This window comes from Mustela nivalis (genome assembly GCF_964662115.1).
Source record: "Mustela nivalis genome assembly, chromosome: 5".
Taxonomy (NCBI): domain Eukaryota; kingdom Metazoa; phylum Chordata; class Mammalia; order Carnivora; family Mustelidae; genus Mustela; species Mustela nivalis.
In genome coordinates this window covers 649,157-662,605 of record NC_139024.1, presented here as the reverse complement: position 1 = coordinate 662,605, position 13,449 = coordinate 649,157, and the positions used below count along the sequence as shown (strand labels likewise).

The 13,449-nt window shown below is 61.3% G+C and overlaps 1 long non-coding RNA gene across 1 annotated transcript; it reads right to left on the bottom strand.

Moving 5' to 3' along the window:
* Nucleotide 1: 1 nt before the first annotated feature.
* Nucleotides 2–6,194, bottom strand: LOC309864718. Its single transcript, XR_014311711.1, has 2 exons — nucleotides 1,496–6,194; nucleotides 2–1,297 (listed from the first exon to the last, which is right to left on the bottom strand). It is a non-coding gene; the product is annotated as an uncharacterized lncRNA (long non-coding RNA).
* Between the last annotated feature and the right edge of the window lie 7,255 nt (nucleotides 6,195–13,449).

The window sequence follows — 13,449 nt, the reverse complement described above, 5'->3', positions numbered from 1 at the left end:
CTTAGAAGTCGAGATGCTTTTGGCTGCGTCTGAAAACCGAGCCCCAATTGGGCTTTACCAGCGTGGAGATTGAAAAGCCACAGTGGGGTGAGTGGCAGGCTCTGTTTGACCAGGGATCAGGTTTCATTTTTCTGCAGCCTTCTGAATGGCTGTTCCTGCCTTTGTGTGAAACCTAGGCTCTACCATTTTGGTCCCCACACCACAACGCAGTGTCCAGGAGGAGCTTTTTACCCACGTGTCACCCAGAAAATTCTTGAAAACGGTCCGTGTGGCCAGGACCCTGTCCCCTGTGCTCACTGGCCGGGCTGGGTCGGCTCCACTCCTGAGACCCCCACAGGGGCCCAGAGGAGGAGTGTGGCCAGTCCAGCCTCATCGTTGGAGCTGAGAGAGTGAGGTGGACTGGTCCAGATCCTAGGGGACAGAGCCAGGGAAGGAGGTGGGGTGGGTGGACATGGTACCAGGCGGCAGGTTTGCCCGTCCCTGTGTGGCCGCGAGCGCCGGAGCCCTGGCACGTGTCTGGGTAGGGAGCGGGGAGAGCTGGCGTGAGGGGAGTGGGTGCAGTTAGCCCCGTCCTGCTTGGAGAGCTGAAGGCTGTGGTTCTCAAGGGCTCTGGACACTGTTGTCTGGAGCATCTGTCTTTGCTGACAGAAGCAAAGCCAGTCGCTCTCGGACCCACTGTGAGGCTGTCCCTGACCTCAGGTCTGCATGTGCACTTGGCCGCACACTGTGAATCGTGGCCTCTTCTCCAAGGTCCAGACCTCCTAGGCAGGTTCGAGCCCAAGGAACAGTGTCTACATTGTGTGTCTCCGGATCCTCTGGTGTCAGAGAGCAGTGCTGAAGAGACCTCAAAGGCAAGGGGTGGTGCTGGGGGGCAGCAGACATTCTGGAGCATTCCATCCGTCCCTTTGCCAATTCAGCACCCACTACCCCCTTTTAAACTAAACTCCAGGTAAGGACAGAGAGAACTGAGCTTTTGCCCTGCCTTCTGCTGCAGGTGTAGACCCCAGATCCTCCGTGTGCGAGCTTCTGCCCCTGGGATGCAGCTTCCTCTGCTGCAGGTGTAGACCCCAGATCTACAAGCTTCTGCTCTTGGGGCATGTTCTTTTGCAAGGGTCACACTGTTCTTAGACAGACTCTAGTTTAAATGAAAATTTATGGGATTAGCCTAAACTCTAAACTCTCCTGCTGTCGGAGCTGCGATGGGAAGTGACGGTGCGGAGGCGTCGCCCAGCGTGGGAGGAGAGGCCGGAGCTCCAGTGCGTCTCGCTTCTGCATCTGGAGGGCAGATGTTGCTACACTCATCTCGTGTTCCTCTGCCCTCGGCTGCTCGCTTCTGGTGGTGGTGGTCCTCACCTGCTCGGTTGGCGCAGACGCCCTTCCCGAGAGGTGCCCTCCAAGAAGCCTTCCTGGTGTGGGCAACTCGTTTGCCGTTGGCTCTGATGGTGGGAAGTAGGAATTCTGAGAGGTTTCCCAGAGGATCTTCTGAATTCCAGACACACTGCTGCCTGCCCCCGTCCGGCAGCTGCTTGTCCCCGAGGGAGTGGGGAGCAGTGCCCCAAGCTGTCAGAGTCTGCCGGCTTTGCCTTTTGGTTCATTGGCACGAGGCGTCCCCTGCAGCCCAATGGCCTCTCAGCCTGCAGGCCACTGGGACACCTGTGTCCGTCTGTGGAGCAGATCTTCCTCAGGAGCAGATACGCCCAGATACACCAGCAGGGCCCCAGATTCTGAGACGCACCAGTGGCTGGCGTCGTGGGAGGGACCGTCCCCACGTCGCATGCTTCCTCCAGCTGTGTGTTGTGGGGAAGGCCATGGTGTGAAGCATCGCCGGCAATTCAGGACAAGGGCTCCGCCGCAGGCCGGCATCTCCACTGGAGCCCTGCCATGCCGTCAGGCCGCCGCTCGGGGTGCAGAGCCTGTGCTGAGGTGGGGTGCCCACGGACGCGTGCCTGGCTTCCGTGGGAGAGGGACCTCTCGGAAGCAGCGCTCTCAGAACCACGGCCATGAGTCAGGCTTTCTGGGGGCCACTGCCAGGCAGGGAAAGGTCACGGACGTCCACAGGTGGGTCCTGGTGACCCTGAATGCCAGGGGCGAGCTCCCACGCCGGAGGGGCCCTCTGTGTGCTGCTCTGTTTAGGAGCTCTAGCTGCTTCCGTCCCTCCGTCCTTGTCCACAGTGAGATCCCACCTGCCGCCGAATCCGCCCCTGTTCCCTCCGACATCCTGTCCGTCACCGCCCGCTTTCCTGCAGGCCCATCCCCAGGGCTGTTGTGTGCACCAGGTCCCGCGGACGCTGACGCGCAGCGCTTGACCTGTGGTCCCTCCTGCGCTGCCTCTGGACCAGCCCTACCAGCCTTCACCTTCCGGCGCGACCAGCGTCGTTCTTCAGAAACCAAACAGACCTTTTTTCCAGGCGGGGCTCCTGGCTGGCTTTGGTGGTTAAGTGTCGATACCTGGTTTTGGCTCAGGGTGTGATCTCAGGATGGTGAGACCGAGCCCCGCGTCGGGCTCTGTGCTCCATGTGGCGCCTGCTTGAGATTCTCTCTCCCTCGTCTCTAAAATAACATCTTGAAGAGCGAACCGTCTTTTTCACTGGCCGCAGGCCGGAGGAAACGCCAGCGGACCGTGGGCATCGCTGCGGTGGCGGCACACCTGCTGTGCCTTCGGACACGCTCGAGCCCAGGCTCGTGTGTACAGCACTTCGGTGTAAGGATCGCTTGCTCGCGCGACTGCCCAGCCCAAGGCCACGAGGGGTCAGATGGCATGTGACAGGCTCCAGTCACGGACCAGGTGTCCCTGGTGATGCGCAGCGTCTGAGTCTGTCCCAGCGTCTAGGGCAGCTCAGAGCTCGGGAGGAGGACAGTCACGCACAGGAGGAGCCTCAGGGTTCTGCCCCGGGTGCCGGGGCCTGCTGGAGGCCCTGTGTCAGTGCTGCGGCCCGAGGGCCAGGGCACTGTCTCTTTCTGGACCTCACGCAGAGCTGGCATATTGTGGGTCCGTTGGTGCTTGTCTGCACGGCACGCCCACATCTGGTACGTGTTGCTTCCAGAAGCCGGGAGTCTCACTGGTGTCTTTCCTCGTGGCTGTGGTTGTGAACAGTCCCCGATTGCTGGATCCCTGACCCTTCAAGATCTCTCCCTGCCCCCACCCCCGGCATCCGTGTATTTTGTCCAGGCGTCCAGGGCATGCTTCCTGTCCACACACGCCATCGGTGGCTGAGCTGTCGGCACGTCCCGCAGGATGGGACAGTCAGGCTGCGGGTCCTCCGGCGTACTCGCGCCCTGGCGAGGTGACCCAGCCCTTCCACACGACCCCGGAGCACACCCTGCTTGTGGTGGGTCCTGCAGCTGGTGGACGAGAATGTGTGCCGGAGCGGTCCTGCGGCCGTCTGTGCCCATGAAGTGACCACATCTGAGGCAGCGTCTGCCGCTGGGTTCTGATCTGATTCGATGTGTCGCAGCCCGTGGCACCCACCATGCCCACCTGCCTCTCTCCTAGGTGCACTGGGCGCAGGTCCCGCGTCTCACGTCTGGGCTTCCCACTAAAGCAATACTGCTTTTGGCTTTTTACCATCTCGGAGGAAAGAGGTCTCCGCTCTGCCCTCCCCACTGTGTTAGACCTTGTTTGAGGGTCAGGGGACTCAGCCAGCCCCCTAGGAAAGCGGTTCTGGGTGTGAGCTGCTGGTCCTGGGAATTTGGGGGATGGATCTCTCTGTTGACCGGCCCTGGGGACTGTTGGCATACTCAGCCGAGGGGGGCGGTGTCCGTGGCTGCCCACATATTCCCGTCCGCAGCGCTCCTGACGGGGCGGCTGCCACCGGTCTCTGGGGGCTGGTCCTGCTGCGCACTCCGACCCTGCAGCCTGTTGACGAGCACCCGACGCGTGACTGTCCTCAGGACCTGACACCAGGTCCCGTCCTTGCCACTGAGACTGGGTGACTAGTGTAGGGGTGGCAGCTCCCTGTGTCACCGTCGTTGGTAGGGAACGACAGTCACCACAGACTGGCCAGGTTTGCCGGGGTCCCCTGACCGGTGTATTTTCTCTGTCTGGACGCTGCTTGTAGACGTTGGGTACCAAGTAAGCCACTCGTTAAAAACCCAACTAAAGTAGGGGCACCTGGTGGCTCAAGTTGGCTGAGCGTCTGCCTTTAGCTCAGGTCATCATCCCAGGGTCCTGGGATCGAGCCCCACGTCTGGGGCGGTGCTCCTTGCTCAGCAGGGAGCCTGCTTCTCCCTCTGTCTGCTGCTCCCCTGCTCGTGTGCGCTGGCTCAAGTAAAATTGCAAATAACAACAAAACTCCCATACTCGTACCTTCCAGAGCTTTGGGTTCTCTTTCTCTGAGGTGTGCCCGGGAATCCCGGCCGGGGCAGTGCCTGTGCGCTGTGGCCATCGGGAGGTCTGGAGTCAGAACGTTTCACCTGAGCCAGTACTGTGTCAGCTGCGCCATGCAGCCCTGGAGCAGGGTTGGTCCTCCCCAGAATTCTGCCGTGTGATTCTGAGAAAGTTAGGTGTTTTCTTGGGTGAGACTGTGCTCCCGTCTCCACGCCTGCAGGGCTGACCCCGTTCCGGAGCTGGAAGCAGGAGGAGGTGTGGGTATTGCATCTCGGGTTCCTGGCCATCACCTAGTGCTGTGTCCATGTCTCCCCACAGGAGTGGCTTAGGGCAGTGCAGGGGGACATCCCTGTGGCTGGGGTGGGGGGGGGTCTCTCTGGGACTCAGGGTTAGGGATCGGCAGAGCCCACCCCAGACGCCCATGCTGGCTCGCAGGCCTGCTCTGCTCCGTGTCTTGGCAGAGATGGCAGGTGTTTGCCAGACCCCCGCCAGTTCCCTGGTGCTCTGCACACACCACAGCTGCCCCTGGACGGCAGGCATCCTTCACGTCCACAGGATGTGTCCCCCAGCCCGCCTCCCCTCCCTGGCTGGTGTCTGGACGCTGGCCGTGGGCCTGTCCACTCCTCAGGGGCCGGGCTCCTGGCAGACGGCCTGGAGGACACATTCCCAGATGTTACCTGGGAAGCCGCAGGAGGAGGTCAGCTTCTCCACGCGGACCCGGTAGAATGAGACCCGGGTATCAGGTCCTTTGTCGGGCACCAAAAGCAGAACCCTCCGTCCCGTTCACTGAGTTCGAGTTCACAGCACCAACCCTGAGCACGCTGATGGGTGAGTCGGCCAGTAGAAGTACTACTCACAAAACCCAACAGCTCAGGCTTGCACAGTCGGCCGTGTCCCTGTGCGTGCGGAGAGGCTGGAAGCCCTCGGGTCGGGAGCAAGCACACTGCCGCCCACAAGTGCTCGGGAGCAGCCGGCCGCGGAGGGGCGGCCGCAGTGGGACCAGCAGAAACCAGCGAGGCAGGCGTTTGCTGCAGTGGGTCCGTGCGCTGACTCAGCGCGCGTCCCGCTAGGGGAGGTCTGCGGTGCCCCACGCTGGTGGTATTTGCTGTGCTTTGGGAAAAGTGAGGATTTCAACAGATCACACGCACTAGATACAAAACCAGAGTCGTTGAGGCACGCCGGGTCAGGGGGCGCCTGGCGGGGTGGCATGCTCCCGAGCCGGCCCTCCCCATGCTGATCCCGGGGGGGCTGCCTGAGCGCGAGGCTGACTGCGGGGCCACTTTCTGTGGAAGGCCCAGAGGTGGGCCTGTACTGTGCAGAGAAGGAAGCCACTCGCCTCTGATTCTTGGTCCTCATTCCCGGAAAACATCCGGTGTTCATGGCCGGGCTCCTTGCTGGCCGTGTCCCCTGCGTGGGGCCTTGACCCTGTGCGTTCCTAGTACTCCTCAAATCCCCGTTTTCTCCCCCTTGTCTGGCTTCGTGGCGCTCTCCAAAGTTGCCCAAGGGGATTCAGACTCTTTCAATTACACCAAGTACTTAATTTTTCTCGTTCTTACCTCCAGGGAGAAATCTTACTTTGCTTAAACTAGATGTCAGACCAAATTTCTTTCCCTAATTAAAGCATTCTCTACGCAGGAGATGAGCAAACCAACACTTACAAGTCACAAAAAGGTGCAGTAGGGGCGCCTGGGTGGCTCAGTGGGTTAAGCCTCTGCCTTCGGCTCAGGTCATGATCTCATGGTCCTGGGATCGAGCCCCGCATCGGGCTCTCTGCTCAGCGGGGAGCCTGCTTCCTCCTCTCTCTCTGCCTGCCTCTCTGCCTACTGGTGATCTCTGTCTGTCAAATAAATAAATAAAATCTTAAAAAAAAAAAGTGCAATAGGATTTTGCTCTAACTTCAGATTTTCTTCCCCGCTTGCTTTTATGCTGAAGACTCCCAGCTATGTCGAGCCCTGACCTTGAGACTGCACCTTCTGCCTCCTGGACAGTGGAGTGCCAGCAGCTCACAGGCCACATCCCCTCACTAGCGTCCGCTCCACTCGCCCTTCCTGTGCGCGCTGTCTCCACGGAAGGCACCACCATGAGCCCAGACTCCGGGGCTAGAAATTCGAGGGGCACACGCCGGCCCCCTCTCAATTTCCCACCCGTCCTGCCACCTCAGGTACTGCCCTAGCCTGTCCCTGTTCCCGTCTGAGGACTGTGGAGACCCCGACTTCTCTCGCCTCTCCAGTCCGTCCTCTGAGCCAGAGAACTTCACTCCCCAACCACCAGTCCGATGGGGTCATTCCTCCAGACACACCTTCCGTGCATAGCACACTGGTTTCTTTGCTCAGTGTCCAAGGCCCCCCCATTCCCACCGAATGTGGGCCTGTACCTCCCACATGACTTCTTTGCGCACAGGAGTTTCTGCAGGTGAGAGCGAGGTCGGCCCCACGTGCAGCGGCGAGCGGCTTCGTCTCGGTCCTGTGGCTAGTGTCCCGTCCCGGAGCGGCGCGCTCCTCGCGGACGTCTTTTCGGACCTGTTCACTTCAGAGCACGAAGGGGAGGGGCGGGGGAGGGGCAGAGGCCCAGGCAGACGCCCACTGAGCATGGAGCCCGATGCAGGACCTGATCCCACGACCCTGAGATCACGAGCTGAGCCCAACAGTCCGATGGCAAGCGGCTGAGCCCCCCAGGTGCCCTTTGTTGACTTCTTACAGCTATTTTCTCTTAGTTAAGGAGGTTTCTTTGGACATCTGCTTTCGCACATGTGGTCCATGTGTTCGAAACAGTCCTGTCTGAAAATGCCCGAATTGCAAAACTGAGGGGCCAGAAAGCGCACGGGAGAGAGGAAGCGCGCGGACCCCGAGGGAAGGCCAGGGCTCGCTGGTCTCCGCAAGAGGCTTGTGTGTGGAAGGCCGTGCGGGGGGGGAGATGAGGCCTCCGGCCGCCCCCGGTGGGGAGATGCGAGCCCTGAGAAGCCGGGTCCCTCGTGGCTCCACGGGAAGGTGAACTGAGGAGACTGTGACAAGGGACACACGGCTCGCCTCACGGCTGTGACATCTGCACAGTCACGTGGGACCCTGTGCTCAGGAGGGGGGCTCGCAGCTCTGGGCTGTCGCCTTCTGACGCGTTAGTTTTGTCTCTGAACTTGCGTTTTGTGAGTGAAATCTGATGGGACAGTGGGGTCTGTGTGAGCGGAGGAGACACATTCCTACCACGCCGTCTGGACAGAGACTGTTCAGGAAGGCCCGTGTGGGTCCGTGATGAGTGGGAGTTCAGTGAGACTCCGCGTGGGGACGGGGTGGGTGTGTCACTGTTCCTCTGTGCCCCCAGAGGCAAGCCCACAGACCTGTCCGGGCCGAGGACCTGGTAGCCCTGCGACTTGGCTCCGACCCCTCTCAGCTACTGTCTGGGGTGGGTATGGCCTGCCGAGGGCCTTGCCCAGGGACCCCGTGGGAACCAAACTGGTCTGCGCACCTGGGAACAGGCCCCCCGTCTGTAGAATCGGAAGTAGATCCTTGTCCCCAGATGCTGCAAGGAAAAACTGAGCCAAGAATACTCTGGAAATGAAGAGATACAGATCCTGCGGACAAGCAGAGGCCGGAGGGGTTCGTTCCCCCAGTCCTCCCCACGAGAAATACTGAAGGGAGTTGCTTTGGAACCTGGTAAAATGAAAACCTGAAAGCATGCACGTCAGAAACTCACCGGGGAAGTACGTACAGAATACGCTCAGGTCCTGTGCTATGAGCCGTGGGGCAGGACTCTCTCCTGGCTCTATTACAAAAGTTACACAACAAAAGTAATAGAAATAACTATCACTACGATTACTGGTTAATGGGTTCACGAAATGCAAAATGGGACATCAGCATAAAATGGGAATGAAGGGAGAGGTTGTACGTGGTCTAATGGTTGAGGTTGTTACCAGCTTGATAACAGATGCTTTACGTACGTCTCATGGTAACCACCAAACTAGCCTCTCTAGTGGATACACAAAAGTTAAAGAGAAATGAATCAAAACATGCCACTATACGATTGACAAACCACAAAGGAAGACCGTGAGAAAGAAAGAAAGAAATGTAAGAACTGAAAAACAGAAAACGGTGAACAGAACGGCCACGGTAAGTCCTTACCCGTCACGAGTTACTCTAAGTGTAAAAGCATTAAATTTTCCCATCAGAAGACAAAGAGCGAGTGGATTTTTAAAAAGCAGAGACCCAGACCCAACAGTCGGCTGCCTGCAGAGTCTCAGGTTGGCTCAGGACACAGGCAGGCTGCAAGAGCGAGCGGTGTTCCTGGAATGGAACCAACCCAGAGCAGGGATGGTCGTACTCGAGTCTGACAACAGGGACTTTCAGACGAGATCTGTCATCGGAGACAGAGAAGGTCGTCATGTAGTGACAAAGGGGTCGAGCCATCAGGAGGACCAAATAATTGTAAGTCTATTTGCACCCAGCATCAGAGCCTGTAAATACACAAAGTATGAACAGAATGGAGAAACCGATAGAAGCTGTGCCGGGGTCCTAGGGAGACGCGTCATCCAGACGGAATCCGCAGGCGAGCCGCAGACTAGGTGAGGCCATCAACCACAGGTCCCTGGACCACAGGCCCCTGACAGGGACCGTTTCTCCCAGAGGCCGCAGAGCATACACTCCTGTCGCCTGCCCACGCCCCCGCTCCCTCCCCCCAGGAGGGAGAATCCCCAGCGCATCTCGGAAGAGCGAGAGCAGGTCGCGAGTCTCCCCCAACCCCCTGGTGTGACCCTAGCAATCCGTGGCCGGAGGGACACGGGGGAGTGAACGGGAACCCGCACAGCACACTTCCCACCGCCACCCAAGACGGCAGCGAGGGATGAAACCAGCCTCGAGACTGAAAGGGAGCACGTGGGCCCCGCGCCTCTGGAGGCTGCTGACGCAGGTCCAAGCGACGCGTAAAGGCAGGATCTCCTGCAGACAACCTCGCCGTGCGCCCCAAGGACCTCGAATAAACGGAGTCTAAACTTAGCAGAAGGAGAGAAATGCAGATACGACAGATGAATGGGGTCAAGGTGACACAGAAACAAGATTCAGAGTTCGTTTTTTGAAAACATAAAATTGGCAAACCTTTAGCTAGAGTAACAAAGAAAGAGGGAGAGAAGACCCAAATAAAGGAAAGGGAGATGTTACAACGGACACCCCGGAGTGCAGAGCTTCCTAAGCTGCTGTGAGCGGTTCCACGCCGACAGAGCAGACCACCAGAGGCGGCCGGGAGCCAGCCACAGCCGAGTGCAGGCAGGCATCACGCGAGGCCTCGGGAAGGCGCGGCAGGCCGCCCACGGCTCCAGGAGCCCCGCTTTCAGTCTGACCCGGCACACAAAAAAGGAGAAAATGGTGAAGCCCAAGCACGGAGCTTTCGCGTCTCCTTTCCCGACGGCATCCCTGCAGGACGCAGGATACTATCGCGGCCCTGTCTTCCTGATTGGCACCTGGGAACGCGTCACCCTCCGTGGTGGAAGGGACTGCACAGATGTGGTCCATCCACGGACCTGGGCGTGGCCGGCATCTGCCGGGGCTCGCGGGGACACAACCTAGAGGACGGTGGGACCGTCTGGCCTTGGGAGGAGCCGGACTTGTCTCGCTCAGGGCAAAGGCTGCAGCCTCCGAAGAGCGCAGGGCAGGCTGGCCACGTGCCAGGATCCGTGTTCCAGCCGCGGGGAGAACCCCGTGTCTCTGTGGAAGCTCCGCTGTGGCTCTCAGGCCTCAGCCAGGGGACGAAGACCGCTCGCGTCACAGAGGGTCATTCGCTCTCCTCACGGCCACCGACTGAGGTGTTGGTCGCATCTTCCCAATACTTGCTTGGCAGCATCTAGGCCGGTGAGTGCAGGACGGCTGGACACTGTGGTCCGGCCATGCGGATGCCCAGGGGGCCCACCGCAGGGTGACGACGCTGGCTGGTACACGTGGGCCTGACGTCCGGGCCGGGGAGATGGCTGCTGGCTCTGCCGGGGGAGCCTGGGGCCCTAAGCACGCAGCTGGGAGGAGGCAGATGCTAGAGGCTGGGCGCAGGCGGTCCCCAGGCCTCCAGAAGCCACACAGTCCCCCAACACCTCAATGTTAGCCCAGTGAGACCAGTTTAGACTCGGGGCCTGCGGACCCTAAAACTGAATTTCTGTTGTTTAAAGCCACAAAGATTCTGGAGCTTTGCTTGAGCAGAAATGGGAAATGACAGGCTCCTTACCTGTGTAGACACCGTTCCGGCTGGGGGGGTGAGGTGGAGGGAGCAGGCAGGGGCGCCTGTGGTCAGGCCCGCTCCCCAGGTGGCCAGGGCTGGGAGGCTGGGGGAGGTGAGCCCATCAGGACGGAGTCACTGGGTTAACTCCCCGGGCGCGAGTGCAGCCAGGACGGGGCGGAGACGTCCCTGCGCCTGCGCCGGCTTGTCCGTGGCCTCTGTGTCTCCGCGCACAGACACCACCCTCTGTGGCCTCCCCACAGGTCGTCCGCCGCGCGTGCCGGGCCGGGCACATCTGTCTCCATCTGCTCCTCTCACAAGGACCTCCGTCAGACGGAGCAGGAGCTAAGGGCCACATTTTAACCTGATGATCTTGTTACAGGCCCCACTTCCACACAGAGTCTCTTTCTGAAGTCCTGGGAGGCAGGGCTTCAGCATACAGATTTGGGGTGACCCCATCAGTCCCTGGAAGAACGTTCAGGCGTTGGGCCGCACGTCCTGCTTTACGCACATGGGCCCCGATGTTCGGTCTGTGCTGGGCTCCAGAATGTCACAGCGGTCTCCACACCCTCGGCTGACCTGGGCTTGGCTCAGAGGTGGGAGAACAGTGTGCCCGAGACAGCAGGCACCGGGGGACTCTCGCTGCCCCCAGGCATCTGCACAGGGTCCTGGGACCCAAGACCCAGGGCTGCCTCCCAGAGCGGGCAGGGTGGGCTCTCTGGGAGCTGGGCTCAGCCTGCCTGCCGTTCCTTTCTCCGCGTGCAGTGGCAGCCGTCACACCACCGGTGGCACGGGTTCCTCAGGTGCGGGGCCACGGCCCCCTCGTCGGTGAGGCCCGGTTGTCATGAGGGGACTCTTCTCGCAGATGCTCGGGCACATCCCCTCGGCGTTCCCCCTCCTCTGAGCTCGTACGCCGCTGGCCCCTGGCTTCCGGGGCATCCCCAGGGATGTGGCCCTGCCTTCCCGCGGGGTCAGCCACCTGTTCCCGAGCCAGACTTCTCGCCACTGGACCGCTACGGAGTTCTCCGGCAAAGAGAAGAGGCCCCCTCACTCGATCTCCCAAGCGGCCACCTTGCCGGCAGCACAGCCGTGGGCGCCCCATCTCCAGCTGCTGGTGTCGGGGTGTCTGCAGAGTTTTTGGTAAACAAGCTGGGGAGGCACATCCGCTCTGGGTCCTGGGCCTCACATCAGAGCTGACCTGGGCAGGGTCAGCCGGAGAACCGCACCTGCCCGCGGCCGGTGGAGGGAGCTGCCTCTCCCGCCTGCGCCCTGCTCACCCCGGCGTCCTGGCGTTCGCCCGGGTCACGCCAGACAGGGTGTCGGTTGTGTGTTGGTGACCTTGGGTCCGGTTAGGGAGCTGGTTCGGAGTGATCCTTAGGTGTCCCAGAGCTGGGAGCCCATGGGACTTCCCGGCGTCGCATTCCCCCTGAAGGCCGCGTGGTGGCGCTGTTCGGCCGAGCACCGGGGCCGGGCGGGGCGGCCGCTGGACTGTGTGGCCGCAGGTCAGGCCACCATGCGTCCCCTGCTTGCACATGCAGGGGGTCATTAGGCCATGCTGGGCGGGGACGAGGAGCGAGGCCGGCAGCCGGTCGGGGTGGCTCTCAGCCACGAACCCTCCAGCGACCTCACCCACCTGGGGACAGCGGCGGCGGGTGTCCCTGTGTCAGCCTTTGCCCGTGGCCGCACAGCCAGCCGCAGCCAGAGCCCTTTGTTCCGGGACTGCGGCGGCTTCCCACCAGGCTGTCCCCAGAGGCTGCGAGGGCGGGGGGCTGAGGGGGGCTCCGGGCGCTGGGAGGACCCTGCCCACCTCCGGCCCCTGCCGCCGGGTTCCCTGGGGCCGCGGGTGACTGTGGGACCTCGGAGTCACCAGATGACGCAGGGGTGCTTCCGACACGCAGTTACTTTAAAGTGAGAGCAGTGGAGGTCAAGGTCGTGAAACGCGGGCCTGCGGCGGTGGTGCCGCTCGGGGGGCTAGCAGGCCCCGACTTCTTGCTGGAAACCTTAAATGCCGCCCCGACAAGCGAGCTCATTCGCTTTCAAAGTGCCCTCCCTAACTGCCCAGGTCTGCGCACACCCCTGCGCCGGACGGTCCTATTAACTCCGTTCGAGGGCACGGAGGCCCAGGAAGCCCGAGAGGGACGAGTCGAGTGGGAATGTGAGCTCTTCCTTTCCGGGCAGGAGTGTCGGGTGGGCCCCGCCCCCGGCTGCCCCACGCAGTGGGTCCCAGTGGAAGAGCTGGCCACGCGCCTCCCCCATGGGGCTCTGCCACGCGTCCTCGGCACCCGCGGTGGGACGCTTGGCAGGCCGTTGTCCTGGTGCTCATCAGGCGCGAACAGACCTCGGAGCCACCCCGAGAAGGAAGCACATCCGCCCATGCTGAGGGGAAGAGGGCGGGCCCGAGACGTGGGGTCACGAGGGCAGGGAGGTGTCCAGGAGCCGCCAAGGCGAGAACAGAGCCTGCAGGTGCCCTGTGGCTGGCGGGCAGCGCGGTGGGCCGTCGGACATCCCTGGTCCCCCGTGGGTCTGTCCCCGGGCCGTTGACAGGACTCGGGGGACGGGCTGGGACCTCCCCTGGGCTCTGGGCAGCTCCCGCCTGTCACCATGTCCCTCCGCCAAACCTCCCCTGCGGTGCCTTCACTCCTGCACTGCCGGCGCTTAAGACCTGATCCTGTTCCCGACAATCTCGTGGGCCTCCCCTCTGCGTGAACCAGTGTCCTAGGGCTGGGGGCCCTGGAGCCCCGGGTCTTGCTGGGACTGGGTTCTCGTTCTGATAAGTCACATTTCTCGGCCGTGGATGAAAGTCACATACTAAGTTGACATATCTAGTCAGAAACTGAGTATGCTGTCACTGTGGGGATATTTATTTCCGCCAGGGGGCCAAGGGGTCCCTGAACATTTAAGACGTGGCCCTTGGCCTGACACGGAGGCAGGCAGAC